Source organism: Rhipicephalus sanguineus, chromosome 1, assembly GCF_013339695.2.
Source record: "Rhipicephalus sanguineus isolate Rsan-2018 chromosome 1, BIME_Rsan_1.4, whole genome shotgun sequence".
NCBI lineage: Eukaryota > Metazoa > Arthropoda > Arachnida > Ixodida > Ixodidae > Rhipicephalus > Rhipicephalus sanguineus.
In genome coordinates this window covers 122,841,917-122,868,676 of record NC_051176.1, presented here as the reverse complement: position 1 = coordinate 122,868,676, position 26,760 = coordinate 122,841,917, and the positions used below count along the sequence as shown (strand labels likewise).

At 45.8% G+C, this 26,760-nt stretch overlaps 1 protein-coding gene across 3 annotated transcripts in view; it reads right to left on the bottom strand.

The window, feature by feature from the left end:
- The window catches only part of LOC119397130 (protein spaetzle 5), a 131,926-nt gene that overhangs the window by 34,303 nt on the left and 70,863 nt on the right, over positions 1-26,760 (bottom strand). The window lies entirely within an intron of this gene.

The window sequence follows — 26,760 nt, the reverse complement described above, 5'->3', positions numbered from 1 at the left end:
ACAAAAAGGTTCTTCATAATTGAGGCAACAAAATACCGTCCGGAGTCTATGCATGCAACATGAAATTCAGAACCGAAAGACAATCACATACACAGAGCGCCTCTGTATGGTTTCGTACAAAAAACGCTGACTCTTCTTTCGGTGAGATAAATGGATGGGTCATTAACGCGAGAATAATTGGTTTTTTTTACTGCTCGATACGTTTCTTTTTCGCGTCTGCTTATTACCTATTATCTAACACAAGCGACAACAATGCGGGAGGCACTGGCTATTTTGAATATATGATAGTACAGCACATGCAGTATCTCTGGGATGTATATATAGTTACGCCCACCTACAACGCATACATACGTGCAATGAAACGGAGCACCTCGCGACATCGACATGAACTTGGTTTGAATGTAAACATTCACATAGGTCACGAGATTGTGTTGGCCGCTACGCTCCTTGCGTGCGCTCTCCCCGCACTTGTCAACGCGGTGCTCACGTGCGCGCGGCGCGCGTGGTGAGTGCCTCACTGTTTTGAGTGCTCGCGTGGCTAGTTATGTTTACGAAAAATCCACGCTGGGTCCCGCCTCTCTTGGCGCTCTCTGAAACTGAAACTGCGACTGGGCGCTATGAAACACCTCTAAATAATTAACCGACGCGCACTCGAGCAAACGAGGTTTCCAGCCGTGATAAGTGGCTCGTTTGCCGCTTATTGCAACAGAAAAGACAAGATGTAAAACTTTTGCATCAGTGCTCTTTTAAACTGTATTGAATTCGTGCTTTTTCAAAACGAATGGCATGTGCAAGGGTCTTTGACAATAAAGTGCCGCACACAATCATAACTTCACTTCCTTTCTTCTTCCTTTTTTTTTCTTAGAGAATTCTTAGAGAGGTTAGAGAATTCCTTTTGTACGCAGAAAACCCCTATTGCCCCATAGCGAGCAGTGGAAGAATTAGCGTATATTAAGTGGCGGAAGAAAGTTATGCATTAGAGTGGAAAAGAAAAATTGTTACCGGTGCTGGGGTTTCGCTTCGAAGGCATGAACTCTAGGCTATACACCCACGCCTGAGAAATGTGACTATATATTTATTTATTTTTTATTTTTTATTTATTTCATTACCCACAGCGCCAATTGGCATTACAGTGGGGAGGGTTCACAAAAATAGAATACAATAGAATACAATACCGCCAAACAAATAATCAAGATCACCAATTAATCACAATCAGCAACACAAATACATATAACAATGACATATAACATATAACATTGCATACAACAATGAGAAAAGTAGAAATAAAAACACGGTTATTTTAACAGAGAGCAAAAGAAATCATTTGACACGATAGAGGCAATGTTTGAAGGCAATCGGTTCCATTCTCGGATTGTTTTGGGAAAAAAAGCATTTTGAAATACGTCAGTCTTGCATGCGATTTCTCGTACCTTGAACGTATGGTCTACGCGGTCTGAGAGATAGTGCGGTGAAAGTAAATATTTTGTCTTATCAATTCTAATATGACTGTGATAGATGGAATGAAAGAACTTCAGTCGCAGTTTACGTCGACGGTTGCGTAAGCAATCCCAATCTAATCTTTCTTTAAGGCTTGCCGCCCCAATTTCTCTGTTGTAAATCCCCGATACAAACCGAGCAGCTAAACTCTGGATCCTTTCCAATTTATCAATGTCTCGCTTAGCTGGAGGGTCCCAAACTGTGCAGGCGTATTCAAGAATGGATCTAACGTTAGTCTTGAACAATAATTCTTTAGTGGGAATAGGAAAAGATTTCACATTTCGTCGCAAAAATCCCAGCGCCTTCCGGGCTTTTGCTGCAACGTTAATCAACCTGTCTCTGCCACCTTAGCTGAGACGTAAAATAAAAAAACGAGATATTTGTATTAAAAAAATTAGGCAGATCCCACGCATTGTGGGAATCGATGTAATGCGAAGCAGCCAGCAAAGAGCTGCATACATCGCCTTGTTTGTCTTTGAGCCAAATGAAATCATTCATGCCATGGCATCTAGTCCACCATATATGCCATGTTTGCCATGCACGCATGCACGCACAAACTAGTGTACACCATGCCAATGAAACGCATATTCTGGTATATAAATGCATGACCTGTCGCTTATGTTCATCACGCACTCGTGTCATGCCATACCAATTTTGGTATATATCACGTTAACAAAACGGCCGGAAGCGCACCATGACAGTGACATGTAAATCATACCGGACATGACATGCATAACATGATTCGCATGTTGAGACCTCTCATTTATGTTCGTCATACAGTCACATCGCGCAATACCAATTTTGGTGTATATCAAAGGAGCGAAATGGCCGCGAGTGCACCATGAGTAGAGCATGTAAATCATGTCATACATGACATGCATATTATGGTTTTTCATGTTACCACCTGTCACTAATGTTCATCATACAGTCACATCGCGCAATACCAGTTTTGGTGTATATCAAGCTATCGAAACGGCCGCGAATGACCATGAGCGTGGCATGTAAGTCATGACATACATGGCATGCATGTCACAGTTTTCATGTTACCACCTGTTATTCATGTTCTTCATACAGTCACAGCGCGCAATACCAATTTTGGTGCATATAAATCTAGCGAAACGGCCAGGAATGCACCATGAGCGCGGCATGTAAATCATGACAAACATAACCTGCATGTCATGATTTCCATGTAACCACCTCTCATTTATGTTCGTCATGCAGTCGCGTCGCGCAATACCAATTTTGGTGTATACCAAGCTAGCGAAACGGCCGGAAATGCACCATGAGCGCGGCATGTAAAGCATGACATACATAACCTGCATGTCATGATTTCCACGTTACCACCTCTCATTTACGTTCGTTATGCAGTCGCGTCGCGCAATACCAATTTTGGTGTATGTCAAGCAAGCGAAACGGCACGAGTGCGTCATGAGCATGACATGTAAATCATGTCGTGCATGTCATGCATGTCATGATTTTCATGTTACCACGTCTCATTTACCTTCGTCATACAGTCGCTTCGCGCAATACCAATTTTGGTTACATCAAGCTAGCGAAGCGGCCGCGAAGGCATCATGAGCGTGGCAATTAAATCATGACATACATGGCATGCATGTCATGGTTTTCCTCTTACCAACTGTTATTCATGTTCTTCATACAGTCACATCGCGCAAAAATTAGGGGACGCTTAAGCTTCGCCTTTAAGAGTTGAACGCGATAGCAATATCCTGCCCCTAGTGCGCACTTCGAACACTACGAGTGTTTAACAGAATGCGCGCAATAAGGTGTGTGCCTTATGTAATGGGTAGCCTGCTTTAAACCAGGAGCAATTATGCGCGAGAACCTTTTCCGAAGCTGCGATGCACCCACTACGTAGTCTTCAGGGAATACGCGCAGTAATGTGTGTGCCTTTTGTAATGGGTGGCTGTCTTTAAACCATGAAGTCGTTATGATATTGACGTGGTGTGACGCCCAATTGCAATGTACGCTTGTACCACGCAATATTACTGCCATATTACATCTCGTACTGTGACACCTGTATGCAGGACGCGTATTTTTGGGAAGCATGAAAGTTACTTTCGGTGCAGCTCCAAGCAGAGGCGTGGCTGTGTGGTAGAACACCTGCTTGCCACGCAGACAGCGTGGGTTCGATTCTCACTCGGGCCCAACATTTTTATTATTTATTTTATTTGCAGCTTTTTCAATTTTTCGGTCACGGACAAGATGATGATTTTTCGCTCACAACCAACGGTGCCGACGCCGACGGCGGAATTTCTGCGATACGAGCTCTTTAACGCTATCGCGTTAATACCAATTTTGGTGTATATCAATCTAGTGAAACGGCCGCTAGCGCATCATGAGCGTGGCATGTAAATCAGGTCGCACATGACTTGCATGTCATGATTATCATGTTACCACGTCTCACTTACGTTCGTCATACAGTCGTGTCGCGTAACACCAATTTTGGTGCATATCACGCAAGCGAAACGGACGCGAATGCACCACGAGCGTGGCATGTAAATCATGACATACATGTCATGGATGTCATGGTTTTCATGCTACCACTTGTTATTCATGTTCTTCATAAAGTCACATCGCACAATACCAATTTTGGTGTATATCTATCTATCGAAACGGCCGCGAGTGCGCCATGAGCGTGGCATGTAAATCATGTCATACATGACATGCAAATCATGATTTGCATGTTACCACGTGTCAGTTATGTTCGTCAAAACAGAAATGTCTCGTCATACCAGTTTTCGTATGTATCCCTTCATTTAAACGGCCGCGAGCGCCCCGAGACCATGTCATGTAAATCATGCTGCACATGACATGCGCGTCATGATTTGCATGTTAGTACCTGTCATTATGTTCGTCATGAACTGCTGTCACGCCGCACCAATTTTGGTATATATGATATTAACGGAACGGCCGCAAGAGCCCAAAGGCCGTGGAATGTAAATCATGCTGTTCATGACATGCGTGTCATGATTTTCATGATATGACCTGTCATTTATATTTGTGATAAGGCCATGTTATGACACACCAATTTTGGTATACATCCGATTAACGGAACGGCCAGGGAGCCCAAAGGCCGTGGAATGTAAATCATGCTGTTCATGACATGCGTGTCATGATTTTCATGATATGACCTGTCATTTATGTTCGTAATAAGGCCATGTTATGACACACCAATTTTGGTATACATCCGATTAACGAAACGGCCAGGAGAGCACAAAGTCGTAGGCGGCTAGATAGATAGATAGATAGATAGATAGATAGATAGATAGATAGATAGATAGATAGATAGATAGATAGATAGATAGATAGATAGATAGATAGATAGATAGATAGATACGCTCAAAGTCGCAGAAGTTCGCTAAGAAATGCTTCGCATTTAATACTTGTCTTAAGTTTACATTGTTCATATGATAACTACTCACATGTGGATTCTTCTTCCAAGTAAAAGTCATGAAAACTGTTTTATTTAAATTTAACTTTATATACCATTTTGCACACCATTTGCTATCCTGTCCAAGTCTTTTTAAGCACAACTACATCGTCCATGACTTTTATTTCCTTATACAACACACAATCATCGGCGAATAAACGCATTTGGGATTGAATGCCGTCAGTTATATCATTTATGTATAAAAGAAATAAGAGTGGTCCCAACACAGATCATTGAGGTACACTCGATGTGGCATTTGCGATTCGAGATTCGGCTCCGTTAACAGTGACGAACTGCTTTCGTGATGTTATAGGTACGAGCTTATCCAAAAAATAATCTGCGGATGTATATTATAAACTGCAAGTTTTTCGATTAATGAAGCATGGGGTACAGTGTCGAATGCCTTCTGAAAATCCAGGAATGCGCAGTCTACAGAAAGTCGATGATCTAGAGATTTTACTATATCATGTGTAAATTCTGTTAGCTGTGTAACACAAGACAGGCCTTTCCGAAATCCGTGCTGCGCTGGGTTAAACAGACAATGTTCGTTAATATGTGCCACAACAGAGGTATACAAAATATGCTCTAAAACCTTACAGCAAACACACGTCAAGGACACCGTTCGATAATTTGCTACACTACGGGGGCCTGACTTATAGATCGGAACAATGGCCCCAACTTTCCAGTCATCAGGAAGTGAGGACTCTTCTAGTGATTTATTATAAATTATCTTTAAATATGGCGCCACTGATGTTGCACAAAGTTGTAAAAATTGGTTTGGAAGGCCATCAGGACCGCAAGCCTTTGATGCATTTAACCCCTGCAACAGCACTTCAATGCCACGTGTAGAAAGGTTAATGCTGTCCATCTCGCCTATGCCGCTTCTGCTGACTTGTCTGCTTTCATTGTTTCTTATAACTGGGGTGAAGACAGAGCAGAAATACTGATTAAAGCTTTCGGCCTTTTCAGTGTCGTCATTTACAGTGTCACCGCCGATTCGTTTAACGTGCCTCCAAAATTCTTTGGGATTTTGCTGTAATCTAGAGTGCATAGTACCAGAATAAGAATCCTTTGCCATACGAATAGCGACTTTCATCTCACATGTAATATCCAGCAATTTCCTTTTGTTTTCATCTGTGGGTACCATTCGAAAAATCTGATAGCATTTCTGCCTTTTCTGTGTTAGTCTGCACAATAATTTGGTAAACCAGTGTTTGCTTTTAGCAAGCGTTGGGGTTAATGTCCAGGATGGAACAAACTGATGTTTTATCTTTTCTTTAAATGATGTCCATAACTTAGCCGCACCCTCAGTTTCGGCCAGTGTCTCAAAAGCTGTTAGGTAGGAATCCAGGGACTCATTAATCTGAGCAACATCAGCCTTTTCAAAATTGAATATCCGCCTACTAGGGCCACTTGCGGTTTTCACATAGCTAATATGCATCTCACACACCACAGCGTTATGATCACTAATACCATCTACAACAGCACTGGTTGTAACAAGTTCCGGTTGATTTGTAAGTACCAAATCTAAAATATTTCCTCCACGTGTTGGTTCCAACACAATTTGTTCGAGTGCAAAATAATCTATTAAATTTTTCATTTCTTGACTGCAGCTGTCTGTCGCGGTAACAATATTAGGCTGTTGGCGCCAGTCGAGAGAAGGCAAGTTGAAGTCACCACCGATTACTAATGTATCAGTCTGTATCGTTTCGATAACCGCTGTAAGCTGTGGCAATGCGCTGACAGAGGAGCCCGGTGGTCAGTAAAAACTACATGCAGTCAGTACTTTGCTATTTGGCAGCATAAGCTTGCAGAACACTGCCTCACAAGCGCCTACATCCACGTTAACCGAGCATGACGAAACCTTACTATCTACTAAAATGAACACACCTCCTCCGCGAGAATTCCTATCCTTTCTATAAGCAGTGAAACCACCAGGAAATACTTCATTGTCAGTAATGTCTCCATCCAACCACGATTCATTCCCTAAGATTACAAATGGATATGCTGTTTCAATCAGGCTATTGAGATCATCTACTTTGTTTTTAATACTTCTACAGTTTACCAGGACAAAAGAAAGACCTACATCCTTTACCCGGGATGGTCAAGTCATGGGTACAACTTGTTTCGCGCCATCGTCGTACACGTACTTCTGCCCATTCATTATCAAAGTATCATAGCGAAGGCTCACTTTATCGCCTTCTACCTTTCGGGACTTAGCATACTGCCATAAAAACTTTCGTTTCGTCCTCACCGTTTTAGAAAAACGGCGAGGACGAAACCATTTGAATGTATTGTATTTTCTGCCACCGTGGTAAGAAAATGAAATGGTATACGATATAGAGTACTGTGCACCCCACTATGGGAGAATCCTAAGCCGTCACTGTAGGAGTCATTCACCAACGGTTCCGCCTGTTCCCCTTCCATGAAGCCCCCGTGGTAAGGGATCTCAAAGAGCAACGTGCCCACTAGGAAAGACGAAGGGAAGGGCAACGGGAATGTCAACGGCGCCCGCGGGCGCCTCGGGGCAAGAGCAAACAATGAATAGAATAATGAAAAACGTCCTAGGGCCTACATATTTTGGTATAACACAGCTTATATTGTCCCTGGAAAAATGCCTTCCCAGCAATCCATTTGGTTTAAGAAGTGAAGCAGACTTTAAGGTGATGGGCGTTAGCTTGATATTTGTAAACTGGCTTTCCCACAATGTGGGTCGCGGTGAAGCCTATTAGTAACCTCGATGGCGGTGTCGTCGTCGTCGATGTGTCGCGGTGGACTCGGCACAGCGGTTTGAACGTTGATGGGCACGCTCACAACCCGGCCTTTAGACTTACGTCCGCCGTGTGACCTCTGTGCCGTGTGCTAAGCAGTTTCCCTGGTCATTAAGAGTGGAATGGCTCCTCATTTTTTTCTCTCTCTTTTTATAATCCTTGGAATCTCTCTCCCTACGCAGGGTCGTTAACCGAATTCTTTTCTGGCTAATACCCGTGTTTTCTATCTCTCGCGTTCTCTCCCGCCGTTGACGGCGTGGTGGTTGATGCTGCATGCTGCTGCCGACTTGCGACGGGTTGTATAGCCTGGTGCACGCGGCCGCAAAGTAGTGAGGCCCTCGAAGGTGCGCCGGTCGCGCGTATTTGTATGGGCCGCTAGCTTTCCAATAACTGATGCTCTCTCGATCATGAGTTTCTCAGCAATCAGCCGTTTCTGATACGGCAGTCTCATCTTTTATCGAGGTGGCTTGTCATTTCATGTTGCCACATTTCATCTTTGCCTGGGTACGAGAACGCATGACCGTTCAGATGAAGCCTTCTCATTTCGGAACAGAAGTTTTTGCTAGAGCAGATGAGGCGCTGTATATCGCCCACTTCGTTGCACTCATGCATGATGACATGAACTGCATGAACTTTCAATGTCAGCACCCCTGGCGTTGAAAGTACCTACAGGAGTGCAGGCCCGATCCTGTTTCTGTTCTGCGGACGTCTCACAGTGTACGTATACGCATATGAACTGCTGTCAGAATGGCTTGTGAATGACGCGACCCAACAGAAATTGTGCGCGAAATTGCACGTCGTTTAAGATGACTATAATAAAGTCATTTTTAAGCGCTCACTTTTATATAATTTAATTAACCGCTTCTCGAAAGCCTCGGTGCTCCCAGATTCCAGCACGTGCATTCTTCCTTCATAATTTTCGTCTTTCTGCCGTAACACTCTTTAATTTGAAGCGCACGTAGCAGTTCTGGTTCTGTAACATTTCGCGGAGAGAGGGAAAAAGAAAAAGGTCAAGTACTTGGCGACAGAGAAGGGTAAAGGGAAGGAAGGAAGGTGAGCGCGAAAAGCCTTTAAACAAGGAAAGCGACACCAGACGGTCCGCCGAGCGTTTGATGTTCTTCGTTCAGTGGCCTTTAAACTTGCGACGCCGGCGGCGCGTCGTCCGGTAATAGAACAGATCCGCCGGTGACTATATGGCGGCGACTAGGCGATATTGAACAGTTCAATCGCGCCAACGAAAAAGCTGCGGCCATGGCCATCGAATAGTTGTACACTCCAGCAGTAAGGAGGAGAACGTCGGTGAAACGTCCCTCCAGGGATGTGAAGTATAGACTGCTAGTTGACGAAGCTTTTGTTTACAATCTGCAACTTATCTCAAGCTGGTAAACGCGCGCCTCGGCGGCGCGCAGTACGGCGGGTGTTGCACATGTGCGTAGAAATTTTACGAGAGAAAATATTAGCTAGAGGAAGGTCTGGAGCCGTTTCACCGCGATGAAAGAGACGCGCGGCGCTGCCGATCAAAGCAGCGAGCTCTGCGGTCGCCGGGCCGCTCCCCATTTACATTTATATCGAGAAAACGCGCGGAGACAAGATGGCCCTTTCATCGACTTCGTGATAGCCTCGCCAGGTGACGACTCGGCGACGCGCCAGCATCTGCATTCGCCGATGCGCGCCACGCCAGAAAGCGGCGCGAACAGAAGCAATACAATCGGCAAGGGGAGAGGGAAAAAAATAAGAGGTCGCACGTGCTAGACGGACTCGCGATAAATCCAGAGGCGATCTCTATATTTTTTTCCCTTTCGATCCACGTGCGGAGGGCCGACGCGTGGAAGAACTCCCATAGGTTGCTACCCGAGGCAACAGCAAGGCTACCCGGAGGACGCCGCCCAAAAAAAAAAAAAAAAAAAAAAAAAAGGCGACCGTGTGAAGTTGGGTTGTGGAGTGCATTCCGTCGCGCGCATGGTGTTCAGTAGTGTAGTCCGCACGACCAATGTCACACGTATCGTTTGAAGGGCGCGCGGACGTGGTGCTCTTACGTGATTTCCTCGAGTACAAGTGCAGAGAGGTTTTAGCAAGGTGTAAAACCTGCTAGATGTCGCGACCGCTGACCACGTGCTTCGAGTATTGCCGAATAGTTCACGCTGAAGAAGTAAAATAACACAAAATAAAAATATATGATCAAACCTCCGTGCCCCAGCGCAGAAAACCGAATCTCTAACAACTAAGCAACAGTAGCTTTGCTTCTCTTTATTGCATTCTCATCAGACACGTTCGATGCTGTCGTTGCCAACGTAAACTAACTCTTTTATGATCGCCACCCGTGTGTCATTGTGCAGCACGGATTGTGTAGCGCGCTAGTGTTCACTAGGCCAAAGACAAAGTCATTGTCATCGAAAAGGGTTGCAATGTGGGCTAGTTGGCGAATCATTTGAACAGCTTTGATGTAGCGCGAAACGACATATGGGCACGAGAAGGTACAAAAGGACACCACAAAGCGTTACTAGCAACAACACGTTTGTTTTCAAAACCAGATCACTTGTAAACCACCATCGCTAGGTAGACGCTTGAACACGTGGAAGCACTCGGAGACATGCGTGAAGAAAGTCACTCTACCAAAGCAAATTCATGACGAAGATAACACAGAAAGTCACCGCTTACATAAGAAAACGAACTCCTTAGGCGAAAATGGTATCGATGGTTTGCTAATACACAAATCACCGAGTGCATCGATAAGTTCGCCTTCAACAGTCAGACGGGTGATTTCTTTATATCGACCAATGACTGTGTTGTGAAACAAAGGTCGCCAACCACATGATGAACGAGGAGATCGAGAAACCCTTCTCGATCTCCTCGTCGAAAATAGCGTCGAGGCCACTGCGCATGCGCGAGACCCAAACAGCGTTTGGGTTTTGCGTTGGGGACGCTATTTCTAGAATTCAGCGGGAGCCCAAAAGCCCACCCCAAAAACTTTGCTGAAGCGACGGCTCTTGGCCAAGTCTTGAGTGACCTAGAACAGGGGGGAGGGGGGGGGGGGTGTGCCCAAAGCGCCGCAGACCCTATTCGAAAACTCTTTAGCTTCTGCTTGACCCAAAACGAACACACGCAAAGGGCTTTGGGGCTCCAAACCTTTGCGGCCCCTATTCGAAAACTCCCTATTGTTTCACACATGAGAACGGAACAAGATAAATCACAAAAAATGCGTTGCAATAAAAAAATTGTTCTTATGCTTTTTTTGTGCACCCAACCTTTTTTTCATCGATTCATCGGCCTTGTCATCTATTCGTTACCGCTGTCATTGTCATCGTCCTCACGTCATTGGTGGGAAAACACTGCTGCGTGTGTCAGAACGCGCAGTGTATAGGAGCGAAACAAACTTGCTGTAGCGACGATCATGACGAAAATATTTAAGCTCCGGGACAGATTCTTCGACGAAATTTGGTACTCGTGCCTCATCGCACCTTGGCGCTGTGCGGCGCATCTACTCAACGTCGAACACGTCACGCCTTGCGATGCCAAACGCATTTTTATTCGGAATGCAAATGATTCAACTTGCTCTGCAACGTTTACCACGGTGACTGACAGACGCTTTCGTCAATGAAATCTGTACAGCGCCTCTTGTCGTGTAATGCGTCATTGGGCCCATGGTTACGAGGCGGAAAGCTTCGCGCACACCCATTCCCGCAATAAATGAAATATACAGAGTTAAAGAAGAAAAAAAAAGGTTTATTTCCTGTAACACATTTACGCATGCTCAGAAAATCATCTGAGAGCGACCGCAGAAAAAAAAAAAAAAAAAAAAAAAACTTGGAGGACGCTTGAGCTTCGCCTTCAAGAGTGGAACGCGATAGCGTAATTGGGCCCCGTTCGCATCGCCTTCTCAATCGCTAGCCTCACTTCGCTACTCGGTGGACACCTAAACCGTGTCGTGACGAAAGGAACGTCTGTGCGCCTGTAAAGTGGCCCTTTCCAAACTATCCTAGAATGCCTACTGCAAGTGCAGTTGCGCAGTCACCACTATACGACTTTGAGGAGTGCTATTGCTCTCGTTGCCTTATGTCCCGTACGTTTTCGTTTGTGTCTGTGTTCTTCACTAAGCGCACTTTTGAAGATGAATCAACACCAACTAGCCCACCTTATAGCATTGCGCTCGTTGCCTTATGTCCCGTACGTTTTCGTTTGTGTCTGTGTTCTTCACTAAGCGCACTTTTAAAGATGAATCAACACCAACTAGCCCACCTTATAGCATTGCGCTCGTTGCCTTATGTCCCGTACGTTTTCGTTTGTGTCTGTGTTCTTTACTAAGCGCACTTTTGAAGATGAATCAACACCAACTAGCCCACCTTATAGCATTGCGCTCGTTGCCTTATGTCCCGTACGTTTTCGTTTGTGTCTGTGTTCTTCACTAAGCACACTTTTGAAGATGAATCAACACCAACTAGCCCACCTTATAGGATTGCGCTCGTTGCCTTATGTCCCGTACGTTTTCATTTGCGTCTGTGTTCTTCACTAAGCGCACTTTTGAAGATGAATCAACACCAACTAGCCCACCTTATAGCATTGCGCTCGTTGCCTTATGTCCCGTACGTTTTCGTTTGTGTCTGTGTTCTTTACTAAGCGCACTTTTGAAGATGAATCAACACCAACTAGCCCACATTATAGCATTGCGCTCGTTGCCTTATGTCCCGTACGTTTTCGTTTGTGTCTGTGTTCTTCACTAAGCACACTTTTGAAGATGAATCAACACCAACTAGCCCACCTTATAGCATTGCGCTCGTTGCCTTATGTCCCGTACGTTTTCGTTTGTGTCTGTGTTCTTCACTAAGCGCACTTTTGAAGATGAATCAACACCAACTAGCCCACCTTATAGCATTGCGCTCGTTGCCTTATGTCCCGTACGTTTTCGTTTGTGTCTGTGTTCTTCACTAAGCGCACTTTTGATGATGAATCAACACCAACTAGCCCACCTTATAGCATTGCGCTCGTTGCCTTATGTCCCGTACGTTTTCGTTTGTGTCTGTGTTCTTTACTAAGCGCACTTTTGAAGATGAATCAACACCAACTAGCCCACCTTATAGCATTGCGCTCGTTGCCTTATGTCCCGTACGTTTTCGTTTGTGTCTGTGTTCTTTACTAAGCGCACCTTTTGAAGATGATCAACACCAACTAGCCCACCTTATAGCATTGCGCTCGTTGCCTTATGTCCCGTACGTTTTCGTTTGTGTCTGTGTTCTTCACTAAGCACACTTTTGAAGATGAATCAACACCAACTAGCCCACCTTATAGCATTGCGCTCGTTGCCTATGTCCCGTACGTTTTCGTTGTGTCTGTGTTCTTCACTAAGCGCACTTTGAAGAGAATCAAACACCAACTAGCCCACCTTATAGCATGGCTCGTTGCCTATGTCCCGTACGTTTTCGTTTGTGTCTGTGTTCTTCACTAACGCACTTTTTGATGATTGAATCACCCAACTAGCCCAACGTATACATTGCGCTCGTTGCCTATGTCCGTACGTTTTCGTTTGTGTCTGTGTTCTTTTACTAGCGCACTTTTGAAGATCACTAAGCGCACTTTTGATGATGAATCAACACCAACTAGCCCACCTTATAGCATTGCGCTCGTTGCCCTTATGTCCCGTACGTTTTCGTTTGTGTCTGTGTTCTTTACTAAGCGCACTTTTGAAGATGAATCAACACCAACTAGCCCCACCTTATAGCATTGCGCTCGTTGCCTTATGTCCCGTACGTTTTCGTTTGTGTCTGTGTTCTTCACTAAGCGCACTTTTGAAGATGAATCAACACCAACTAGCCCACCTTATAGCATTTCGCTCGTTGCCTTATGTCCTGTACGTTTTCGTTTGTGTCTGTGTTCTTCACTAAGCGCACTTTTGAATATGAACCACTATACGAGACATACTTCTTCCTTTTGCGAGTTGGCGAGGTAACCATGCACTACGCATCCGTATGGCAACACGCCCACCTGCGCAGCCGCACACATCGTTCATGCCAGGCACGTAGGCAAGGGGGGGGGGGCGCCCCCCCCCCCCGAAATTCGTCCAGCCTTTTATATTCCCGGGCAACTTTTTTTTCTTTTTGCCATGAAAAGACTTTCTTTCGAATAATTAGGCCTTGGGCCCCCCCCCCCCCCGAAAAAAAATCTTGGCTACGTGCCTGGTTCATGCTGTTGTTGATAATTGATGATTAGATACGCCTGTGTGCTTTACAATTGGTGGGCCTTTAAACCAACCACTCGTTGCGCAATTCACATGTGTTGACGCTCCTCGTACTACATAACATTCATATAGTGCTTTTCCGAAACAGCGCTTTATATATATATATATATATATATATATATATATATATATATATATATATATATATATATATATATATATATATATATTGTGAGCGCAGTCACTGATTCTTCTTTGTCAACTGGACATATCATCATCATTTGTACAACTTCCTCATCTGTAGATATCATCATCAGTGTGTGTCAGCTCGAGCTCGACTCGAATAAAGCGGTTCCTTATAAGTGGTGGAGGTGCGGCGCTGTTGATCGCTCTTAAGGCTCATTCACACCTGTGACTAGCACCAGTCGCGCGACCAAACGTTTGCGACTGAAGACCAGCAGGCGACTCAAGGCGACCAATGTTCACACATGCGTGCGACCTGTACACCCGTCGCCACACTGAATTCACTTCTGCTCGCATTGCCATTGCCCCGTAGAATAATCTGACGTCCTGTACCTGCGCATCTGATTGTTCAGAGGTTTGCGACTGTAGTCGCGTGAGTCGAAAATCAAGCAGCGATGAGACTGAGCCAAAGCAGTCGCTTTTGCGACCAATGCGACCATTTGCGACCATTCACTTTTGCGACAAACTTGGTCGCGCGACCGGTGCTGGTCGCAGGTGTAAATGAGCTTTAATAGTTTAGCCTTGCTCGACCACGCCCGGGTGCCCTATCTCCCGACGAAATGCGAAGGCGCTACTTTCGCAAAATCGACACTGACATTTTTTATTCACTCGTACTTGAAGCACACGATTGTGTGGAACGTTAATGACGAAAGCTCCTTTACTTGTCAGCCAGAAGTTGTGCGCTTATATCTTGGCTGATTTCTATAAATGAAGCATGTCCACAATGATTAACTTCTTTATCGGTTAATTGTAGTGGATGGCGCGCTAAAGTAGAATGCGAAAAGACAAGGAAGCCAAGGTCTAAAATAATTAATTACATAATTCGTAAATACAAATAAAGGCGTAAATACAAAAATTAAAGAAAGACAGAGGGAAATGTTTTCCTTATTTAGCTCGGAAGCGCTGTTATCGGCACAAGCGACTGTCCTGAAAAAAAAAAAAAGAACAGCGACTTTGAACAGAATGTATATCTATATACGCACGCGTGCAGCTGTAGAGTAATTGCGTAATCAACGCGACATGAAAGGTTCTGACTTGGAATTTACATAGGCAACGCATAATGAGGAAAGGCCGAGCATTTAAAGATAAAGTGGGCGTAAAAGAGCAATTATAGAGGCGTTCGCGTCTAGAATCAATAAATCGGGCGAATGTTAGTTTAGTGCGTAAAATTAATCGGTTTTCTTTACTGAGTGCAGTCATCCCGCTGATTAAACGCTGATACCGTAAGCGGGCAAGAGAAGAAGTTAAATAACTGGAAAGGCTCATATAAAAGAATCTTTACCATGCAGGATAACAATCTAGTTTTGTTTTTCTTCTACTAAGCGAATCGGGAATTTGAGAACGCTATTTGAGGCATAATTGTAAGTGTGTACTGATGGGCTAGTCGGTAAGCCATGATATCTACGAAGCAACGCAGAAAAGACACAATGACGCGCACATAAAAATGACGCAAACACCAGCGCTTGTGTTTGCGCCATTTTTATATGTGTGATAGTATCTTTTGTGCGCTGCTTCATCAATAGAATTGTAAAGTTGCGCTGCGGCTTTTCATCTATATATTGCTTCCAGGCACAAAATATGTTGTGGTCGTGATTTAAGGCTAGATCAGTTTCTGATGCCGTACGTAATACTAAAGTTGCAACAGTTTTTTTCTTAGGCATGTGGACGATTTTTTTTTATCTTTCTTGACAGCGATTCACGCTTGTGTAAATCCGACGCTCTCAATGTTATAGATTGTGTCGAGCATTCATGCCTCTGGAAATCCCCTATGAAATGTCAGAAGACGGTGTTTTGCGATTCCTTGTTGTGGAACTAATTTCACATGAAAGGTGCACGTGCTGGATGTATGAACTGAGCGGCAATCAGCCACTTCTTCCGTTTAATACGGCACACTCCAAATTGGTAAGACGTGGCATTGTTCGCTCACGCTTCATCATGGACAGTTTTCTAGAGCAGTCTAAAAGGTTATCTAGTGCAGGCTATCCTATTCTTGAACAAGTTTCTGTTGCTGAAGGCTTGTTGCGTGGCTTGGTGTCCGATGTGGGTGTGAATCTTGAAAGGAAAAAAAAAACAAGAAACGCAAAAAAACGCAGTCATTCCGTAGATGCATAGAATTGCACACAGGTTGAAAAAAGTTGCTGAACGGGTCTATGTTAATATTGTTTTTTTTTTTTCAGCACCGGAAAAATTAGGCATCCTGTATAAAATGATTGCTCCTGCGTCTGTTCCTAAGCAAGGGTGTCCCATTCAAAACCGCAACAGAGTTAGCGAGTGCATACGCAATGTGATCTATCAGATTTCCTAATCGTGCGGAAAATTTTACACTTGTCAAACTGGGCGTTGCGTGAATGAAAGACTCAGGAACAGAGGTATAATGTGACCCAGACAGGAAGATGCTGCCCACTGTGGCACGTGTCGTTTGCGCCGAAATTTTCTGATTGTTTTATAATCGCTAAACACTTGGATAAAGGTACAAGAGAAATAATTGTTCAAAGCAGAAAAGGGTATTTCAGCCAGATATGCATGGGTTAGTACGGCACCTATCTGTCTCTCCGATTAAAGAGATTGCATTTCTTCAGTCATTTAGATGAAACATGCACTGTCTGTAGATTGTGTCATGCGCGTGGCTCATGTGCTGTCACATGACATGGCACTGCATATATAGTATGGCGTTTTCGAAAATAAGTTTGTTGGAAGTTCAGCGTTCCTCGTGCCTCGTTGTCCTCGCCGTGTAACAGCGCTGCTGGATTAAAATTAAGATTATGCTTTGCCAACAAGCCCAGCCGTTCACTGTTTTGACCACGTATCGAACCACGATTCGTGACTACGTATATCGTACGCATATGTTCCGGTACGTACGCGGTAGACTACGACGCGCAAAAGCAAGCTGCTCCGCTGTGTCGCAATTTGAAGCAAACGGAGTACTTTTGATAATTGCATTTGCGTTTTGGAGGCGTTGCCACCTCGATGTCATCTGTTCACTTCCACTCTTTCTTGGAAAGCTTGTAGCAAAAAGGGCACGATATATATCAGTGGCTACCGGGACATACCGGTATTACTGGTAATCAATTAGCCGACGACACAGCCCCCTCAGCCCATGAAGGAACCCAAGCGGTTCCAAATCTCCTATCAAGGACTCGTGAGGAAAGACAACTTTATTTGCCGGCTCGGAATCTTACACACATTTTTAGGGGCGAAGCTCCTTAAAGCGGCACCCGTTCGTCCCTCGTAGTGCGTAACCAGTCGTAACGCTAGTACCAGATCTTGACCTCCAAGGTGGTGCCGGTGGGAGGTTTCTCCTGTGCGTTGTCGAACAATAAAAAATTCGCAGCGTGCGCGTTAACTAAAAGCCGAATTCTTCTGTCTCTCATTCCCCATTAGCAGCCATTGGCATGTTCCAGTAGGAAACGTTAGTAGAAGTAGAAGTGTAAGTGTTAGCTAAAAGCCGACTTCTTCTGTCTCTCATTCCCATCAGCAGCCATTGTTTACCTCCAAGGTAGTGCCTGGTGAGATTTCTCCTGAGCGTGATTAAACAATAAAAATTTTGTTCAAAACGCCGTTGATTGATGAAATAAACCAACGAAAGACGCCAGATGTTTTCTAAAAGCAAAACGAAAAGACGCCAGATGTTTCTAAAGCAAAACGAAAAGACGCCAGCTGCTTAACGAAATACGCCAGATGTTTTCTAAAGCAATGGTTTTCTAAACAATGAAAATTCACAGCGTACATGTAAAATTAAAGTGAGCTGCAAGTCGTCATAACTCTCATCGAACCTTTAGTATAAACGCGCCCGATCTCACGTCGGTGATGATGTACTGGGCAGAATTCACGGAAGATTCACGGTTTACCGATGAACCTCCGCAGCTTCGCCCACTCATCATCATTCACTCCGTGGATATGCTGTGATTTTTGGGCGTCTCCTAGCTTCCAAAGGCGTCATCCACGTGAACCTGATTCTTTGTTTAAGTTACAACTGCCATCGCGAATTTCCCGCTCTGATGCGACGCTGTTACGCCACCTTTGGAAAGCTGTTGCACTCACAAAGGCGTATTCGCTTCGCGTCGGAATGGCAGACACCTCTTTATGCGACTCCTGCGCGGAACCGAAGAGAGAATAGAACACGTCCTGTGCAGCTGCGCTCGCTATGACACCCAGAGATATCCGTTCCCGGTGCTTCTGACCCAACTGGACTCAAGGCCATTTTCTGTTGGCAAAATTGTAGGACCACGGACATGTGCCTCGAAGGCGCAGAAGGCAGCGAAAGTGTTACTAACGTATACTTAAAGGTTTGTGCGACCTTATATAGGAGTGCTGTTTCTTGGGCGAGTTGGAAGTTGATACTTGCTAACTGGAAATTCATACTTGCTAATTCATTCATCTGTGTGTCCATGTGTCTTCCTTTAGTCCGTGTCCACTAGCGCTACCCTTCCAAGTTTGCGCGAGCGCCTGTGGACTTGATGTGTTCCCCCAAGTGCGCGCGTGATTCTGTCAACCTCCATATATTCTTCTCTCTCTCTCTCTTCGCCCCCTTGCCCCTTTTCCCCAGTGCAGGGTAGCAAACCGTCTGGTTAATCTCCCTGCCTTTCCTTGCTCCTCTCTCTCTTGGAATGGACCTCCTTGGCAACCGCTGAACCAAATTTTATGAGGTCCGTTACATTTAAAATTAAAGAAAGGTAATATATAGAGAAGTGGTATCGAGTTTCCGTTTAGACAGACAATTTAAAGCAAAAAAAAAGAAAAAGAAAAGCTTAGTATTGCGATAATTAGAAAAACGAGACTGCCATGTATACAAAACCTCTGTATAACTCAGTAACGAAAAAGGATGCCGAAATTCTGTGAACAGCATATAGGCCTAATAACAAATTTAAAACTGAAAAAAATGGTATATATATCAGACAAAACTTCTGAGAATTGTCTGTAAGACTTTAGGAAATCTGTCGTAAACAGTGCAATAATTTCATGAGGTGTAAAATTTGGTGGCTTTATACGCTATAACAGGTGCAGTTTGCAGAACTGAAACAATGTTTTAGTTTTTTTTTTTTCAGTTTATGACTTTTCGGGAATTTGTTAAAGAACTTCCGGGACCTAACTCAATTTTTGCTCGTTGCAGCCACTCGAATTCGCGTTTCCTTTTCAAACGTCATAAGCTTCATTCAAATCGGTAGAGCAGGCTGTCTCATAAAACGGTTTCTGCGTTTTACATGCATTTGAATGGCGGCATCGGAGTTGGTATGGAGCTAAACCTTTCTGTTAACATGGTCTTGTGGGCACCTATGCAGAACTGCAACAGAAAGAAAATAAGCAAATAAAGCTAGGTTTCTTGCAAAAAAAAAAAAGGAAGAAGCAAGGCCTGTACTGAAAAAAACAAAAAAAAAACCTCGACAGCCGGTGCAGTTGCACAGGATGCCCAATTCTGGTTACCAGTATACCATGCGACTGGCGAAGCAAACCTTACAGCACGCTACACTACTGTAGGCAACTCTGTCTTCAGAAAAGAAAAAAGAAAAAAGAGAGAAAGAGCAGCGATATGCCACTGCGACTAAAGGCAATGCACAGATTTTCGTATTACAGATTGCTTGAAACAAGGCATGTCGTTGTCTCTCTCTCTTACACTCGTTTTTTTCGTGCGCTACATATAGGCGAAGTCAAGTCGGCCAAACCGGCACGACTGCACACCGATTAACGTTACGATTAATCTGATAACGAAGAGGAAGTTCGCACTTTTTCATCCACATGCGGGGACCGCCTATGGAAACCAAATTTTCACGTATTGCAAACCCTTTTGCAATGCGTAGACTCCGAGGAAAACTGAAATGCTTGTCGCAGTACCCCCCTCCCCCCTCTCCATCAAGCCGCATCTAGACCTTATCTCTACCATTCTCGCTTTTTTTCTTTTTATATTTTCTCGTTCCACGTGCCCGCTCAGAGGCCCGATTAGGCTTATTTATACACATACACGCACCGCCTAAGATCGACATCTTGAAACAAGTTTTATCACACATTCACGCACACGAAGGGAAGGAGCGTGCGCAGTGTTTATTGTGAGCTCTTTCTCTCTTTAGATTTTTACACAGCTGTGGAAACGAGATGCACGACCAGAAGGGGCAAGGGTCGCCGCTGTTGTGGCTGAAGCTGCGGGCTGGCCTTGAGAACGAGGGGCGTGTGCGGGCGGCCTATCGGGAGACGGACCTGTCAGTGACCGTAACAACCGGGCGGCGGCGGTTGTTCGATCAAATCGCGCACAAGCCAACAGGGCGAAGGGTCAAGCGTTGCGACCAGCGCGTGCAATTCGTTACGACGACGATGGGTGCTCTTAAACCCGTCCTGGACGCACGAGCTCTCGAGCAGCGGCAGCAGCAGCCCGATCACGACGCAGACACGTGGTTCCGTTTGCTGACCAACGCACGGGAGGAGGTTGGGGGAGGTCACGTCCGCGGTGGCGTAAGGCGCATATGTGGAGGATCAGATAGATGTGCGCGCGAGGAAAAAAAAAACGAAAGAAAATAAAGTGGAGGGCTGTCGAAGTGCATCCGACAAGGTTGCCTCACGCTTGCGTCAATGCCTATTTTTCGCTCTCTCACTCACTCTTTCCTTGTAATGCGGAAGGACGAAATAATTGAGTTCGCAAGCTTATTATGGCCGGATGAATTTCACGCTCGTTCGCCGGCAGCCTGAACTGATACCGCTGTATATGCAGTAAGAAAAAAAAAAGAAAAAGGAAACGGTTTCCTGATGTGGGAAAGGAAGTACATACACATACACTGGCCACCACTCTGTGCGTTAGAAGCGCGCGAATGCAAAAGATTATACCTCTTAGTAAACGGCGGCCGTGAAAACTCCCACGGTGCAACTAACGCACGCAACTAACGCGCGTGCGTTAGTTCGAGACCGCGGACGTAATCGAACAGCTTTGGCGCAGGAATGCTGCTCAGCCATAGGGAAACGAGAACGGGCCGAATTCTTGCAGCAAAGCTGTTTAATTGCACACGCGTGGTCGCTAACTAACGCACGCGCGTCAGTTAGGCGCGTTATAGTTGCACCCTGTGAGTTCTCACGGCCATGGTTTACCAAGGTAATCTTTGAAACGAAGCGACATCAAGCAGCTTCGACGCAAGAACGCAACGCTGTTCGTTCTCATTTCGCTGTGTCCCGACCACGCTGTTCCCGACGCTTCGACGTGCTTCCTTAATGTGGGTTGCAGAAATTAGCGTCTTTCCAAACCGCAGACTCGGGGGCTCTTAGCTGCTGAAGTCCATTAAGCGCGAGAATGCAGTCCCGTCGTCATTGTGCACGAAGTACTTATTGCAAGAGGACAGTTTTCCCGTATATGAATATGTCAAAGTAAGTTCCGTAAGGCAGGCTTGGTTGCCGTGTATGCCCTCCTCTGTATCTCCCCCCTTCCAACCCCTCGCGTGCCAGTGTGTCCAAGGGGTATACTGAAAACACTGCTTCGTGGTATTTGTTGTACTGAACCTGCGTGGGAGGCTCCACATTTCTTTGTTTTGAATTCAATGATTTCAACAAATGCGAAAAGTATAAAATACGCTCCACGAAAGAAAAGTGTAATGATCCGTAGTTACTTCCAGGGGAAAGTTACAAAAATACCAATAGGTGTTCCCCCGGAAAGCAATTAAAAGTTATTTGACAAATTGATTAATCGAAATTTAATAATTATACCCTGGCTACTATAATATATTGTTTTGTCTTTTGTTTTCAAAACTGACCGAAAGGAAAAGAAGGAAGGGAAGTAACGAGATGACTCGTCTTAAAGGCTATATTAAAAGCAGCCACAAAGAAGCGAACACGACAGCAGGAACAGAAAAAGTCACTGTCGACTTATAGCGGTAAACGCGAGAAGAATGCGTTCGCGCATTACGTCGGGTGATAGGGCTCCGGCACTGTCTAGAAACTCGACAGATTATATGGGTGATCAATAGCGCCGCCAGTGGTGCAGGCAACGCACCACGATGGTGTATGCACGGCAAACCGCCAGCGCACAGAAAGTGCGCTGGCGGTTTGCCGCACGGCGAACTGTTCGAATATCCTTGCCGGTGCAAACACTCACACATCCGTACAGGACACAGCCTTAGTTTAAGAAACCCGAGGAAAACATCTACCACGCTAACACATTTAACACAGGGAACAAACGATTCATGCGCGGCACTCTAGTACAGGGTTGCTGCCTGAGGAGATAGCGACGAATTAGAATACAAGCGTCGTCAAGCCGACGCAAAATCGCGTCTCAATTAAAAACAGTGATAAACTGAGTCAAATACATTTCATTTTTAATAATTGTTCTTTCAATTTTGCACTGCTTTTGGAGGGCTATCAGGTTATTTGCAATGACGATTCTTTGTCCGGGCTCCGACGTCAGCCGGAACCACAGATAAATAATTACGGCAGATCCCACGTGCTGCAAGAATTGATTTCATGCTAAGCAGTCGGCGAGTAGCAGCCTATGTCGGATTTTTTGCTTTGACTAAAGCGTTACGAGGTGGATCGACGATGTCTTCGTGTAAATTGAGTAGTTGCGCGCATATCCTGGACTCGCCAGGCACGCCGAATATACTGGCGTGTAAATAGTATATAGCTCATCTTCCGACGTAACGTCGGCACTCACGTTAAAGCGATGACAGTTTTTTGGTTTTATCGCAAGGAAGTGCACGCTACGGTGCGATGATGTGCACATCATAAGCAGCCGTCGTCGGCGTATTTGAGCAACGCTTGTTTATAGCTTGAGGCGTCGATGTTTATTACATTGTTATAAAAGCGGATTGCGAATACTGTAGCCACGATTTGCGTTGTCCCGTCATGACGCTTGTTTAGTGTCTTTTTCCAAAGAAGTTCGAAGAACTGGCGCGACTCTGTGGTAGAATATGTCATGACCTGGGAATCATGCTCGTCATACGCTCATGTCCTCCTATACCACTTCTGTGGTGCGATCTTGTACGCGTTCCAAAATAAACACGGAGGCGTGGCATTACATCCAGCCGCACGTGACAGCACGCTATTGGTCAATGCAGGGCCGTGACGTCTGTCGCGGTTCACATAGGCCATTCGCGTGCGGCTGGATGTAACGCCACGTCTCCGTGTTTATTTGGAATGCGTACAAGATCGCACCACTGGTATATACACCAGAGCACGCCTGTCTCGCACCCAGGCCACCCAGGCTGCTGGCGAGCCGAGCGGATACTCTCGCACCCAGACGCCGGGCTGACCGGGGCTGCCAAGGCGCGCGCGGGCTGCACCAAGTAAACAGGGCAAGCTGCAGTTCTGAGGCTTTAAAGTGCGAAAAAGTACCAGTTCACGCCGCTTCAGCGTATAAGAGCTCGTCTGGGCACTACTGCCAAAACAAGCTGCGCAGCAAGAGGATATTAGCGTTGTCTGCGACGATTACGACGCGCCACGGAAATAGTGCCGGTGCGGTGTTTTCAGCTTCGCCGCGAGTGGATAACTGTGATTCAAGCAAAAAAACTAGGAGCCGAGTGAAAATGCGCGAGTAAGTACACTAACAGCGTGTATTCTGCAGTGTGATGCCCACCTATTTCATTTTGCGAACCTAATTTGCGTGGCACGCAGCTGGGTTGAAGGCAGGCGCGAGCTTTGTGTGGGGGTGCACTTCATACCTTTGAGCGTTTCCTTTAAGGAAAATCTAGTGCAAGGTAGTACTTTCAAGCACAAGCAATCAGCATGCTTTACCACTTTCAACGTAGTATTAAGCTTTAGTGCTTTTGATGGCATCCACGCCTTCGAGAATTCGTCTTCAAAAGTTAATAAATGGCACGGTGCTCCTCAACAGCTGGCCAGAATTTCGTGCTTTCATTTCAGTGTTTGATGTCCCCAAATTTATTTGGACACGAGGCATCCAGCTGCACATAATACATATATTGGCACGTAAGTAAACAGTACTCGCGCCAGTGTCCTTTACGTCGCAGGCGTAGCTAACCGGCTTAACTAAGAGTAGCACAGTTTCGCTTGTAAAGCACCATTGTTACAAGAATAAAATAGCGCAGGTAGCTTCCAAAAGGGATCGCTGAACGATACTTCAGGTTATACTCTCTGATAGCACGCTTTTGTGAGCAAGACGCATTATTGTAAGAGCGCCCGTGAAACAAAAATTACGTTCCGCGAAACTACCCGCTAAGCGTAATCTAATTATTACGCGATGCATGCTGAAATGATGAGCTTTCAGAAAACTTTGTGCACAACTTGTAATATGGGGCAACAAAACATCGTTTCACTCTTTCGCGAGCTGCACTGCAATTACGATTCACGCGTACTACAGCGAGAACGGTTTTTTTTACAAATGTAACAGAGTACGTATCTGACGAGGTTGCTTCCGCAGCCCACTCAGCACGTACTGTATACATTGTGGACTTGCATGAAGAAGATGTTCTTGATGTTCCAATAAAATCAGCGAAAATGTCCAGGCTAGAAAAGACGCGAAACACGCTCTCCGACGGGCTGAGTTTCGGAAGTTTCACGTTTGCTCTGTGTAGCGTCTGCTGGCGTGGCAGCCCGCGCGTGTTGTTTCGTCGCGTGTGCGATAGATGGCGCGACGCGCGATGCAAATATGGCGATGCGCATGGAATTCGCTGTGTTCTGGTCTATACGAAACTAAGGAGACAACCACGAGAGCACCCAGACGTAGACGGCTATCTATCTATCTATCTATCTATCTATCTATCTATCTATCTATCTATCTATCTATCTATCTATCTATCTATCTATCTATCTATCTATCTATCTATCTATCTATCTATCTATCTATCTATCTATCTATTAAAGAGAGCGAAATGCAATCTCGGAGAATGTGTGCTGGCGCTCTACGTCCTAAATACAACGGATAATGCGATAGTGTTGCCGTGACGAAATGGGCCAAGATAGGCGTGGTAATGGAAGATTCATGCGCAAGATGTATAGTGGCATAGGCTGCGGCAAGGCCACGGACATGATGTGAATTCACAATCTCAACACGCATCGCGGCACGCGGGCTGACGACGGGAGCAGCCAAGCCGCGCATTCGTCGAGCGCAACGACCGCGTGCTCCTCATACCTTATAAGACCTATTCCTATTTCGCTCTTCAGCCCCGTCGACTCTTCTGGGACGATATGAATGGATATTCCTCGCGGGAGCATAGTCGCAAAAAAAAAAAAAGTAGGGGGAAAGAGCGAGTCACGTCGAATGTATACCCGATGTCAACAGCAGATAAAATTGGACTGTCTGTACACTTCTAAGCCGTTCCGTCTTTATACAAGTCCAACGCTCATGTGTCTTACCAATACAATGACGTCAAAAACCCATTGCCTTTCGCTGAGCAATCGGGGGCAACGTACTACCTCCAGCAGCGTGGGAGGAGGGCGCTACGAGCGTCGTGGATACCAGTCACGGCTGCATCAGCTCCCGCAAAAACGCCGGATTGCCCCGGAACTTCTCTTCCTGCCTCCAAGATTCCTGCGCACAAGGTCAGTAAACCTGCTAGGACTCTTTTGAGACCAAAATCTCTGGGACTTAAAGCACAGAAGCGCCGAAATCCCCACAGCGAGGACGCGCCTGGTGGACGTTCAAGGCTAGGCCTAACAAAGCACCCGCGCCGGCCCAACACTGGCGCGGGCGCGACGCCGGCTACTGGTGACCCCAATGCCCCAGTGCCCATGATGCCGACCGCGTTCGAGATGGACACCGCACCACCCTTGTGTGTAACGGACGCAATCCAGCCGCTGTCGTCGCAGATACCAGTGCTGTCACAAACGCCCGCCGCTACGCCCTCCGCGTCCGAAGCACAGACAAGCACTCAACAGGTCAGCCAGCGTTCCAGTCTGCCGAAGTGCGGGAACGCTCGCCCGCCACCACAGCGACTAGCAAAATGCACCACAATTGTCGTAAAGTTTCAAGGCTACGTCGACATAACTCGCCTTAATTTCAGTGCGGTTTGCCAAGGCATACTTTATGCGGTACAAGCAACTGCAACTGAAAAAGAAGACACCTATATAAAACGACGGGATGTGCAAAACCTAATTGTTGTCCAGACCTTCCGTGCAACCATCGCTCACAGACTTCTGCAGTGTGCCAACATCATTGTCAGCGGCACCACGTATCCGATACGGTGCTACAATGCATTTGACAACACATACTCAAGAGGCGTCATTCATGGCATATACCCGGACATCACGGAAGACACTCTCAGAAGTGAGCTCACAATACAAGGCAGAACCATCGCCAATGTCCGCAGGCTGGGCACCACAAATACGGTACTGGTAATAGTTGAAGGTGAGGAACTCCCCAGACACGCCCGGCTGTTCTCCGGCGTATACAACATATATCCTGAGAGGCGAAAAGCCGCTCAATGCTCCAGCTGCCAAGAACTAGGACACCGGGCCGACGTCTGCCGCAACCGCAGAACTTTCGTTCGCTGTCCTCACTGCAGCAAGACACTCCCACCTGAACAAGAGGCATCCGAGCAATCTCACGAATGCGAACAATATTGTTTCTTGTGTGACCAGCACGATCACTCTCCGACTTCCCCAAACTGTTCGAGGAAAACTGTTAACATACCACGCTGCAACCCAGCTGCCGAAGATTCAGCCAATACACCGCAATACTCTCAGCCCAGCGCAGACGCAGAAGC